This window comes from Phodopus roborovskii, unplaced genomic scaffold (genome assembly GCF_943737965.1).
Source record: "Phodopus roborovskii unplaced genomic scaffold, PHOROB, whole genome shotgun sequence".
Lineage (NCBI taxonomy): Eukaryota > Metazoa > Chordata > Mammalia > Rodentia > Cricetidae > Phodopus > Phodopus roborovskii.
In genome coordinates, this window is record NW_026125572.1 from 781,615 (window position 1) to 795,518 (window position 13,904).

Here is a 13,904-nt window from a genome sequence, read left to right on the forward strand (position 1 = left end):
GAAGTCCACGGAGGTGATGTGGCTCTGCTTTAGGTCTGGACAGAGTATATATTTTCTACTGCCAATTAAGTTATTGTTTTTGTATTCAAATAGAAGGTTAGCAATTACCAACATAAATATACACTAGGGACATAATCATTGATCCATCAGATTCTTACCCCATAACCAACTTGAAATTCTACTGTGCCAAATCTTTATATCAAGGACCCCTTAACATAGACAAAATAATTAAGACTATATTAAATCACATGTTTTTCTCTTCAAGCTCCTATTGTATCTAGGAATACATGAGCTTTTTGAGCCAAAAAAAAAAAAAAAATCAGTGTTCCGCATTTGAGGATGTGTGAGTTTTGGCCCCTGTCTCATATCATGAAGAGAAACAAGAAAATGAAGATACCAACTTAGCACTTACAAAACATCACAGCCCCAGGAGAGGAATTAGAAAGTGCGAAGTGACACACTAAAGCATAGAGATTCCAATGCTGACTCATGTGCAGGGTTCCAATGCAACAGACTCAGCAGAGCACAGCAGGATCTGCCCCACAGAACTGTAATGATCATCGATCATGTGCCAGGTACAACATTAGGTATTGGATGTCCTCAGTCAAGCCACTGATGTTCAGTGCAGGAATGGTACTGTGACCTGCAGCTGGGATGGAAAATCTACCACTTTGTTAGAACTTGACAATAACGTGACTTTATCACTCATAGGTAGGGTTATAATAACAGAACTGGAATGCATGTGTAAGTTAACAACATTGCTGATATTTGCATAGAAAATTAAATTCAACTAATCCTTCAATAGCTTTTAGCATAGTGGACTTGTGAAGTGCGTCCTTCCTCTTGCTATAATAGGTGTTTATAGTGGCCAAGAAAACATTTCCCTGATATTCCCTCTGCTTCATCAACTCCTCAGACTTGGACAATGCACAGCAGTTAGAAGAAGCATTAAAAGTGAAGTTTAAAAGGTGCCCTTGCGGGCATGATACACACCCCCAAACAGAAATAACCTGTAATGGTCTGGTGATAAAGGTTCCATGCTAGCAGTACATGCCCCAAGGTTAACAGGAAGATACACTAATTCATTTAGACAGAAGAAGCAATCTGATTGAAATAATTTATCAAATATGCCTGGGATGGGGAAAGTTAATCATTTCAAAATTCAATGAAAAACATTATTAAAGAACTATAAAGATAACTTAATGGAAGTATTCTGGAATAGTTTCTATCAAATTCATTCTAGAGCTGAACCTTAAAAACCTTTAATTTATACAGCTGAGACCTAGAATGAGTATAAAGGGACATGGAGAAACAGAGATATGAGACACTAAAAACATGCTGCATTGAAGTGACTCCCAAGCTCGGATCAACCTAAAGAAACATTAATCAAATTACAATAGTTTTCTTTACCATTTGATATGGATGGAGTGAATTAGTCAAAATAGTTCAAAGTTGGAGTGTTAAGGGAGTTTATTTTTTTTAAGTAGACAATTCTGAAGTAGCATAAATAGTGATGATACCTGCATACTTAACATTAAATTGTCAGGAGGGTTGGCCAAAAAGGCCGGGTGGGAAGGAGCACAGTGGGAGATAAGTGCAGAGGACTGGCACAGAGAGATGATTCTGTTGACAGAGGTTGGCATGCAGAGTCACAGACTGGCTGGGTGATTGGATGAGGGAAGTGTAAAGCGGGGAGGCCACGGTTCTGTGTCTGCTGTGCAGAGTGCAGACAGAGCAATGGTTCTGAGGGTGCTATGCAGACTGCAGGTTCTGGGCAAAAATGGAGAGGTGTGACCAGAGTAGCCTGTTGCTATGGAAGCAGAGGGAAAATGTAGTTGCAGAGTAATACTCTCCCTTTGGACCAGAAGCACAGATAAGAGCTCAGTTCCACAGCATTGAATGCCAGTGCACAAATCAATTGATCATCAACAGAACACCACATATTTACCCAATTTGCTACTTACTTTGAAAGCCACTGTTTAATAACTGTGTTCCGGAGTTTAAAATTAGATGGTACGAGGTCATTTTTGTAAAAAGTTGAGAGAGGCAATGTTATAGGCTCCTATCAGAAATAATCACATAAAGTTCAAGCAACAGATGGGCAGTTAGGGTGAAAGGGAAATGAAATGGTCTCTGCTCACACACTGCCAAATGCTATCACTTGGGCTTCAGAACAGAAACTGACAGGAAGTGATCCCACTGGTATTCCATTGCCATAGGAGCTTATGTTCCCATATGGCAAGGCCAGTGTTGTGAAAGTCTTGCCGCACGACTCCCACAGCACTGCTAGGGAAATGTTCTCATTGGCACAAGAAATAAACACGGCTTGCTTTCTAGCAAGTTTCCAATTTATATTTCACGAAAGACAAAGTATTTCCTCCACCATTTATCTGATCTCACTGATTCACTTTAGGTTGTTTTGTTTTTAAAATGAAAAATATATCCATAATAACGAATAGTGATAGCATCCTTTACAATTTTTCTCCCGTGGAAAATTTCCAGGCATATTTCAGTTATGGGAAAGGACTATCGTCAGCACACACTGGCAAGTTTAAATTTCTACTGTAGTGTAGCTTTTGATCATTTTCTAAAATTCTGGGGATTTGACCATGGACAAAAGGGATGACCTGATACCTGAGAGCAAGTTCTGGTAACTCATGGGGAACTGGTGTCCTTTGGTAGAGACACTGGAGAATGGGCCATTGCGACAGAGCAGAATAACTGTTGTGTATTCTTTCTAGGTAACTCATGGGGAACTGGTGTCCTTTGGTAGAGACACTGGAGAATGGGCCATTGCGACAGAGCAGAATAACTGTTGTGTATTCTTTCTAGGTAACTCATGGGGAACTGGTGTCCTTTGGTAGAGACACTGGAGAATGGGCCATTGCGACAGAGCAGAATAACTGTTGTGTATTCTTTCTAGGTTAGCCACTGATTACAGTGTATGTCTGAGGGAGATCTGCTTCTAAAAGGCAGGCAGATGTCACCGTTGTCACTTGTCCTTCAAAATGCAAATGAACCCCTGTATGCAGTTGGAGAGGACCATTCCCTGGCTGCATATATTTGCACAACCTCACTGAGGAGCACATGTGGGGAGTCCTCTTAGGGGCGTATTCTCGAGTATCTGGCTACACTTCAGCATTTTCTCTGATGCTCTGATGGTCCCCCATTCTAACCGACTGTCATCAGTTTAGGGGTAACTCATCCACCCAGACCAGTTTACATAGGTAGCAACTAACATTTATCCCCAAATAGAAAACACTAATTACGACTTTAAATTTCCCAATATTTAAAAGACTCTAGAAGCAAGTGGATAAAGCTGAGTATTAAGATCACACACAACACTAAACCTGCCTTTCGTTCCGTTTCAGCTGACTTTTCTATGAATGGCAAAGTCAGCGCTCTGAACTTATTTCTATGCAGTTTCCGAGGTCACTTCGGACATTTGGTGGCCACATGGGGAAGGTCTGAGCAGAGCCTTAAACGACTGGAAGGTTATGGAAGGCGAGCTGACACAGCAGGTATTGTACCTCACAAGTGTTCTAAGTCGCTTCTCATGACAGACGGAATGGATTCACTGTTTGCTGGCTGTGTATACAGAGATCCTCTCCATCAGTCACCTGATGGATCTCACAGCTAGGTACTGAGAGCAACGTCATTCATATTACAAAATGGCAGTGCAGGAGAATGGCTGCAATCTTCTCCTGGAGCTTCAGATAAAGACAGAAATCAGTTAGCATCTGCCATTTCCTCAGCACTAACCAACTGAGTCATGGATTAAACATGGTATCTTTCAAAATAACTAAGTCATAGCAATCTAAGTAATGAGGAACACCCTTATTTTAAGATTGGGACGCTGAAGACTGGAACAATGAAGTGGCTTGTCCATGGTCACAGATCACTGAACTAGGTGACAATATTCAACAACTAGGGTATCCAGAGCCTGTCGCTCATTTTGTTATGTTGCCTTCCAGTGACAGTGCTTCAATTCGAAAGAAAAGGTACCAGGTAAATCTACACACACTAGATAAATGTATAGGACTGCAGTGAAATGGAAGACAATGGAAGAGAGAATACAAATTTACTCCTGAGTCGGAGATCAGCTCCCTGAGAAAGAGATAATTGAGAAAAAGCTGGGTGATGAGAGGGATGAATCCAGAAGACGTCAGGCCAAGAACATTGCAGAAGGAAGGGGCTGGAGTGGTAGCAAACAAGGAGCGTGAAAGGAGATGAGCATGGGCACAGGGAGGTGTAACGTCCTCCTTACAGGGAGTAATGTGGAAGGGACTGCATGGATTAGGTAAGGTTCACAGTTAGAAAAGCAGTCCTTCCTAACTGTTCTGTGAAGTGATAGGGGTTTTAAGAAAACAGGGTCACCCTGTTTTTTAAAGTAACTTTACTGGTTGCTTTGTCAAAAGTCACCAATTGTAGATAGGGCCTTGAGAAGTCCAGAGCCTCTGGTTATGTGGAGGACAAAATAGAGCTGGAGGAAAATAAGTGAGGAGGGTTAAAATGACCAAGACACTCAGTGAGGACATCTCAAAGAGGAAGGTGCAGACATGGTTAGCACTCATCATGGCAGGCTCAGAGAGGTGGCAAAGGATGGCGCCCACCGCCAAAGGGAAGCTATTGCTGACACTGAGTGTGGTTTTGCAGGGTGGGGGTGAAGAAGCCCTTGGTATGAAGGGGTAAGATATAGGATGGGCATGGAGAGCAGCAGGAGCCATCAGGAGTGAGGTCTCTGGAGGCAGAAACGCTGTGATGGGGGAAGGGGTGAGAGCCTTTCTTTGGCTGTAATGGTAGTCCAGTATGGCTCCAAGATGATGGCATTAATCCCATGGGAGGGAGGGACTGAAAAGTGGTAATGAGGGGACTCAAGTGGTATGGTCATTGTTCCCGAGGGAGAAGCTGGGATTGTGTGACTCCAGGGTGCAAAGGCAGGCCAGTGGGTGTGAAGGAGACTGCTCCCCCCCACAGCTCCCTCGTACAGGAAGCATGGGGTGCAGAGAAGGGGGAGGACTGAATGTCTAGAGATGCCCTTTAGACAAGACACGAAGCAGGGAAGAAAAGGCAATTGGATTTCAGATTATTTCTGGGACCAATTCTAATTTAAGATACAAAGGATGGGACCAAGTCTACCTTAAGATATAAAGGAAGGCCAGGCATTAGTGGTGCATGCCTTCAATCCCAGCACTGATCTCTGTGTGTTCAAGTCCAGCCTTGTCTTCAGAGCTAGTTCCAGGACAGGCTCCAAAGCAATACAGAGAAACTCAAAAAGCAAGCAAACAAACAGAGATGCAAAGGAAATCAACTATACTCATGGGGCATTAGATTGGTTCTGATTTTGTCACTTCCTGGCCACGTGTCTTTATTCAATGCAGCAAACCTCTCTATAATTCAATTTGTTGGCCATAGACTAACACTGTGAGACACAGAGGAAGGTAGAGGAAGCTTTGAGCTGTCTCGGGAACACTGGGATATAGTTTTGGGGATGCAGAGGTGTTCAATGTTCTTTAGTAAATGGGAAAATCTGTAGGATAAATAATTATGTCTCTTGATTATCCAGCAGCACCCATTCCTGTTGAGACAGAGGCAGATGATCATGACAAATGTCTCCCAAGTCTAACAACCATATCCTGAGAGTCTAGGTCAGAGGAGACCATTTATGATGATGAGTAAATCATACCCCACTAGCTCACCACTTTTAACCCTCCATCTTCTCTTAGTACATATTGAACAGAAAATAGGTTGCTACCCAGACAAACTGAACAGAAGTTGACTCTGCTCCTGTTATTTCTTCAGGCTTAGAGGTACTATTGAGCATTGACATGCTCTGTAGGTGACAGCCAAGACAAGCAAAAGCCAGCAGAGGGTGACCTAGAAGTGGAAAGGAGCAGTGATCGTGGAAGCCATTGTCATTAGTGATCACAATAATTAACCCTGGTGCTGGCAGCAATCACACCAACAGGAGCAGAGAGGCTGGGTCTCAGGTGTCAGTGCGGCAGCGATCATCCCACTTACTCTAAAATGAGAAAAAATCTATTTTAACCAGATTAACCATAGGCTTCCAACATGAACTAAGAATGTGTCCACAAGGGCAGGGCGATTATCAAAGGCAAAGGATTAATCTCTATTCAAATGATTAGTCCGGTGCAGCAGGCATGGCTTTTAGTGACCTTTCTAGTTGACACCTTCATTAAGGACATACAAGATGAAGATCAGCAATGAAATGGATTTTCAAAGATAATTCTGCCCTGGAAATTGCTCCAAGTGAGAGCTTCTGATATCACAGTAATCACCAGTTGAAATGAATACCTGGGTCGCTGGGAGAGTTACAGGTCCAGGTAGATGACTGAATAGTGAAACAACAGAAACATGTGCAGGCCTCTAGGTGAAAATCTTTAACAAAAGCAGGCGATTCCTGGGGTGAAAACCCAGCCATTGCAAATAATGGTTTTGTTTTGTTTTGTATTGTCCATGTCAAGTCATTTATTTCTTTTTCTATTTTTTCATTTAAATTAGAAAGAAGTTTCTTTTACATGCCAATCCCAGTTCCCTCCCCTCCTTCCCTGACCTTAACAATCACCTATCCCATATTCTTTCTGCTCGCCAGGGAGGGTGAGACTTCCTTGGGGGATCTTCAAAGTCTGTCATAACATTTGGAGCAGGGCCTAGGCCCTGTTCCTTGTGTCTTGCCTGAGAGAGTATTCCTCTATGTGGAATGGGCTCTCAAAGTCCATTCATATACTAGGGATGAATACTGATCTACTATCAGAGGCCCCATAGACTGTGCAGTCCTCTTAACTGACACCCATGTTCAGGGGGGTCTGGGTTGGTCCTATGCTGGTTTTGCAGCTATCAATCTGGGGGTCCATGAGCTCCCCAAGATCTCCTGAGCAAATTGGGGGCAGTGAGGAGCAGTGAGGGACTCAGAAGAAAGAAAAGAGGAGAAAAGGAGGGGAGAGGAGGACATGGGAGAACAGGAAGATTGAGTCAGGGGAAGAATAGAGGAGAGCAAGAAAAGAGATACCATAATAGAGGGAGCCATTATAGGTTTGAAGAGAAATCTGGCACTAAGGAAATGTCCAGAGACTTACAAGAATGACCCCAACTAACAATCTAAGCAATAGTGGATAATGAGATTGATGAGTACTTTATATGCCATCCTAGAGCCTTCATCCAGTAGCTGATGGAAGCAGAAGCAGACACCCACAGCTGATCTGAACTCCTGGAATCTAGTTGCACAGAGGGAGGAGTGATGAGCAAAGGGGTCAAGACCAGGCTGAGAAACCCATAGAAACTGCTGACCTGAGCAAATAATTTTCTAAATACTTATTTTTAACTATGTGTAGAGGTGTATTGTAGAGGGAAGGAGGCCATAAAAGGTTATCAGATCTTGAGTCCAAGTCACAGGTGCATGTAAACTGCCCTACATGGATGCTAGGGATGAATCAAGGCCCATGAAAGATCAGTATACGTTCTTTAATGCTAAGCCATCCCTCCAGCCTCTAAATTAGTTTGGAAAACTGCTCATTATATCTGTTACAGAAAGCAAGGAGCAAAAAAGCACAGGCGTTCAGCAGAGCAGAAATGCATAAATACATGCATAATCCTGAGAGAGCAAATCAAATGCAATGCTGGGCCACAAAATAGCACATGCTCGTTGTAAAATTTGATGAGTCTATAAAATGGATGGAACAATTCCCCAAGCTCCCAAGGCTTCCAGACTTCGGGACTGTCTTGATTATGATGCTACTTTGCTACATAGTGGATATGAACGAGATTTATAATTTAGCTTAACAGGGGCATTTTGAAGGTACAAGTTTCAGGAATCATAGAAAAAGAAAAACAGGAGGCATGTCATCTTATTTTAAAAGACAAACTTTGCTTCTGACTGTTGACAGCCCGCAGGATTGCAAAGACATTACGGTCTGTCCCCAAGAGCTACAGAGGCAAAGGCAGTATGTCCTCAGTCCCTAACTGATTTGGGCTGCTGGGAGGTGCTGCGTGCAGAGGAGGTTTTGCTGAGGAAATGAGATCTGTACCATCACATGATGTCCCTCATCACTCAGCTGCTGATGTTCTCAGCTACAGTGTACTATTGACCTTTGCAGGAGATGATGGAATCATTTCTGCACCCTGCCCATTGCTGCCCAGCGAGGAAACAATCTTATTTTCACCAATTGACATGTGACTATTTATAAGAAAGGGAACAATGACAGCTAATAAATCGCCTCAATACTTGAACAAGCAATAAAAACAAACATCAGAAATGGGCGGGAATATGGAAACGTTCAACATGGAGCAGAATATTGTTATTTTCAGCATCAGGTTGGCAGAGTCTTTTGAACACAGACAGTGGAAATAGATGAAGAAGATGAAAGTGGTAGGGAATTAACAAGTAAGGAGAAAGATGCTAGCATGCAGAGGATGCTTCTAAATTGCCTTGTTTTAGAGGGAAAGAGGAAAAGCATCAGCTGCAGGGGGCCAGAGGGGTGGAGGGTGATGCTTGTTAAATGGTAGATACTTGTGCAAATTTCAATGTCAAAAAGAAGCTTCTAAATACGGTAGGACAAGCAGCGGCTGAGGGATTGGGGTAATGGCAAAGTAAGGGCCCAGAAGCAGGATAGCTGGTGCTACAGAACAAGTGGGCAAACCTTCTTAAACAAGAGGCCAGTCGTAGAGAAAACAAGGGTTAGTGTCTCTGAGACTGTGGGCAGGGCTACCCCACTGTTTCTGAACCTAATTTGTTCCCTTTAAACTAAGAAGAAAAGTGGTTATCGTATTAAAATAGTTCAACCAACGACATATAAATGTTTACTCATTTCCTAATATGTGGAGGACCTCTCCCTTAGGTGGATTCTACTAGGGTCAAGTCACAAGAGTTGAAATCCAGTTTCCCAGGGTCGGGAAATGCAACCTGGGACAGCGCTGTGCTGAGCATGAGGGAGTCCCTGAGTTCAATCACCAGAACGTAGAAAATAAGAAAGGAAGCAAGGAAGAAAAAGGAGGAAGGGAAAAATCAAACAAGAAAGGAAAACTAGAACAATCTCCTGGCAGAGACTAAGGTATGCTTTTCCACGGTGCCACAAAATACAAGCTCCCTTGTAATGACTCACTTACAAGGAGCCAACAGTCTGAAAAACAGGCTGAGAGTCAGCAGACTGTGTATTGGAAGGAACACAGAGTACATCTTGGAGACAAAGCTTGAATTCTAGCCCAGTTTTTTTCTAGTTCAACCTTGTTCACTGCTGTGTGTCTGATAGAATAGTGTCTGTGAATATTCATTAAGTTCCTGTGCTTTGATTTCTTTATGGTATTTAATGGTAAGCTGGACTCAGCTACAGCAGAATAAATAAAGAGGGAAAACGGAAGCGGTAATGCAGCTGAGCCTGCCACTTAGCTGGATCTGCACAATGTACAGTATCACTCAGGTAATGACAGACAAAACCAACAGAGAGAGAGTAAGAAATGTTACATGTGTGATAACTTTATTATTGCTCAAATCTGAGGTACATTTAAAACATATTTTTAATTAGAAAAGTGTCCCTAAAATCTTTTTTTTTTTTTTTTTTTTTTTTTTTTTTTTTTGTAGTAAAGTGACATACTTGTGTTATTCTGCAGTTTGCTTCTCTTGACCAATCTCATGGTAGGGAATCATGATTAAAAGAAAAGCATAATGGACTCATTTTGATCTTCTTCACTATTTATTGAATGTATTTCCTTCAAATGACTATAAAACAAGCACACACACATACAGACAAATAAACATGTAGGTACACGAACACATATACAAATGTGCACCTACCTGTAAATACATGTACACATATAAACAGGCATGTGCATGTACTCATATGCATACACCATGTATATATAAATATATGCAAAACTGACTGGATTCTCTTATTTTTCATTTAAATAGTTCTTCTCCTTTAGAAAAACCAATTGAAGAACAACAGCGCTCAACCCACAAAACTAGAATATTCACCCCAAACTAAGAATTAAAATGTTATCTATAATATGACTTAAAATTGCTAAAAATCCTCTAACCACAGAACCTATATAAAACCTGTCAAACTTTAAAGGCTTTTCAAATGCAGGGATAGGGGAGAAAGAGAGAGGGGGGGAGAGAGAGGAGAAAGTGCAATTGAATGTGTGTCAGATTTGGTTCAGAAACAAATACATCACACGTCCAAGTCATTCCTCCTTCTTTACTGAACCAAGCAGGAAATTTAACAAGAAGCCAATGTCTTGACTTTCCGTTACCCATTCTCTAACATTGCGAGTGGTTGAAGGGTATCCTCCTTCTCACATACAAATGGCCAAGTCACAATTGCTGATGCTTCTGTTTTTATGCAAACATGGACTTTGTAGATATACTTAAGTTAAAGGTTTAGAAGCAGATAACTCTGAATTTAAGGTGGGCCCTAAATAAGTTTCTCTTTCCAAATTGGCGTCTGTAAAGAGGAGACAGTGACTTGGGCCACAGAGGAAAGACTGTCGCATGAAGATGGATGTAAACATGGAAGGTTTCCACAAGCTGAGGACTATGGAAGTTTGGGGGGGCATGACACAGATTCTCCCCAAGAGTTTCCAAAAGAAAGCAATCTTACAAATGCCTTGTTCATAAAATAACGAAAGCATATATACTGTCAGGGCCCAGGAACGGGGTTTGAGAGGCACTATACAAGAACCCAGGAAGTTTTAGGTACAATACAGCCTATATCTTTGCCTTGCTTGGAACTCAGCTTCTACTAATCAAAACCTGACTATGGGGCTCTAGATGGTACAATGTGTTATGTATAAATGACATCTTAATATGTCTGTAAAGAAATGATCTAAACGGAGGATTTGGAGCAGCTTCAACGTAGCTATAAATGTACTTGGCCCTCTGAAGCTTCTTTTTTCCTGTGTAAGGTGTGGGGTACCCAAACACGGGACCTTGGACAAAATCCATTTGCATAGATACATCCATCAAGATGCCTGGCACTTCTGGGTAAACAGATATCTTAAACAAAAAATTTATATATTTATATATCTAAAAAACACATTTTTCTTCTATGTATCAAGAGTCTTTTTAGCATGGCCTCAAATGTCCTGGTTATTTGTAGTTATTCACTGTTTCAAGGAAAGGCACAAAGTGTGTGTGTGTGTGTGTGTGTGTGTCTGTCTGTCTCTGTGTGTGTCTGTGTGTGTGTGCGCGTGTGTGTCTATCTCTGTGTGTGTGCGTGTGTGTATGTCTCTGTGTGTGTGCATGCATGTGTGAGTCTCTTTGTGTGTATCTGTGTGTGTGTGTCTGTCTCTGTGTGTGTGTGCATGTGTGTCTCTGTGTGTGTGCACACATGTGTGTGTGTCTGTTTCTGTGTGTGTGTGAGTGTGTGTGTCTGTGTCTCTGTGTCTGTGTGTGTGTGTGTGTCTGTGTCTCTGTGTCTGTGTGTGTGTGTGTGTGTGAGCCCTCCTCTTCCAGGTCAACCTTTTAGCTCTAGATATGATATGTTCTTATAAGATCAGTCAATTTAATTTCACTTATTCAGCACACCATCCTTCCGCAGCTGGCTGTAAAAACCTCTGCTTAGAAACACATTGCTCACACGTGTCTTTGCTAATCCTCTAAGACAGTTGGCACCCCTCCTTCCCAAAGTTCTGTTGTTCCATGGCTTTTACTCACTTGATGCTCCTACTTGTGTCTTGGCAGAATGTCACCCCTTTCCAGGACAGTGTCCTAATATGAGATCAGGTATCCTATCATTCACACCGATGTTTTCCTAGCCCCTAGCAAAGAGCCACACCATTACAAGGCTCTACACACAAGTTAGATTTGGGAAGAAGCCCTTTTGAAGATCAGCTACCATATCACCATGTGGAAGGTTTAGTTTCTGTAACTGATTGGCCTACATGGATGATAGCCCTAGGAGAGATTCAGGACGGCATGATATACGAAGGACAATACATTATATCTTAACTTAATGATTGCAGATGATAAACAAACATGACAACATTATGTCATTCCAAAAGCCCAGCTAATGTGGGTCTGTGTCAGAAACGTGTAGACCACTCAAAGAGCTGCAGAGATTTATTTTGCTAAGAATCACTTTTTGTGTCCTGAAACACTCAGTTCTAGGTTGAGGTTTTATCCATATCAGCAACCCAGAGGACCCCCTTAGAACTTAAACATAGGCTGCTGGCACCCTGACCCTCATGGCTTCCACATTCCTGGACTGTGCACCCACCTTTAGACCAGAGGAGCACCATGGTGTACATAATCAGTTATTGATCAAAACTGCCCATTTAAGTTTGGAATTAAATTAACTTTTGTTAGACTACAAAACCTGTGGGGATATCCCAGAAGTGATCTCCTATATTAACTAAATATTCCTATTCACTCACTGATACCCTCCATTTATTGCAGCAGTAGCCTACTGGGCAATGACATTCCAAGAGAGCAGAGTACTGTACCCTGTAAACATTCTTCCTCTGTGAACAGCCAGAACAGACAAGACAGAGGGGTTTTCCAGAAGTACTTCCTAGTAACAAAGAGATGCTGGAAAGTTCTTGTGAAAGTAGAAAACAAACTATCTTCAATCAGACTTGCTCCAACCCACAACAGATATACTAATGACCCTCATGATTAGATCTGCAGTCTTTAGAGGTGAAAACATGGAGTCTGCCATTGCTATTAGTTTTATCTTCCATACAGAACTTTCTGGCTACCTACTTCTGAGCACTAATGGAAAAATCCTTTTAATTTTGAATATGCATATTTTGAGATAATTTGCATGCTTTTAAGTAATTCTCCTGAGATTCAGCTAAAGGAGGCAATTATTCCAAGTTTTGAAAAGTGCTAACTGACATGCATTCAATTATGCTGCTTCAATATGGCTCTATGAAAGCACCTTGAGGGCACAGAGGAGGTAGTTTTCTCTCAGGTACAAGATCTCGACAACTTTCTACAAATACCCATATCTCAGTAACAGAGCATCTTCACTCCTCCATGAAGACAAATCAAAAAACCCAGGAGAGTCCTTTAAGCATTTTCCCTTCTATGATGATGTTGTATGTGCAGTTGCATGACTATGCATGTGTGTGAAAGACAGAGACAGAGATGGGGGGGGAGCCCAAGATTGAATTTCTTTTATAAATAGGAGGAAAAGAGCTAAACCCTGAGTTATAAATACATGGTGATACTGTTAATAGCACTGGATCACAAAACTGCCTTTTTTTATAAAATTAAATGCATTGTTTTCTAAATCGTTAAATTTAGTCACAGCAAATTCCACTATTGCTCAAAAAAAAAAAAAAAAAAAAAAAAAAAAAAGGAAGCTAGAGGGCTCACAGAAGGCAGTGACCAACAGGGAAATAAACACCTTATGGAAATGACTTTGGACCTTAATTCCAAACCTACTGAAGCTATGCGTATAGACATTGATTTTAATCTTCCAAATGAAGTCAGTGACATAACCAAAATGAAACTCACAGCATCCAAAATATTCCTTGCGCACTTGATTTTGCACCTATGATAGAACAGTGAGTGACACCTTTGTAAATTTCCCTACCTATTGATTTGAAAGAGAGCACCTAAAATTGTGTTTGAGGTCCTATCTTCAACTGCCATTTGGTAAACATCTTCACTGGCTTTACAGTGTGATCCAATTGAAATGATAACTATTAGCTCTATGGACAACACTTCTGAAGGATTCTTTAGGCAAATGCGCATGTACCTGAGCACATGGGGGCAAGGATAGAGTCATTGTTCCTATAAGGTAGATATGCCCACCCATTAATAGTCATGGAGGCGGGGACACAGATGCAGTGAATCAACATATGACTCGGATGTGGCAGTCATATAGTACACTGGCATTTCATTTTTAAGGAACCATTTTGAATTGTCAGGCACTCATAATACT

General features: G+C 41.6%; 1 protein-coding gene across 4 annotated transcripts in view; it reads right to left on the bottom strand.

Moving 5' to 3' along the window:
* The window catches only part of Pdgfd (platelet derived growth factor D), a 199,201-nt gene that overhangs the window by 120,242 nt on the left and 65,055 nt on the right, over positions 1-13,904 (bottom strand). The gene's annotated exons all lie outside the window — the stretch shown is intronic.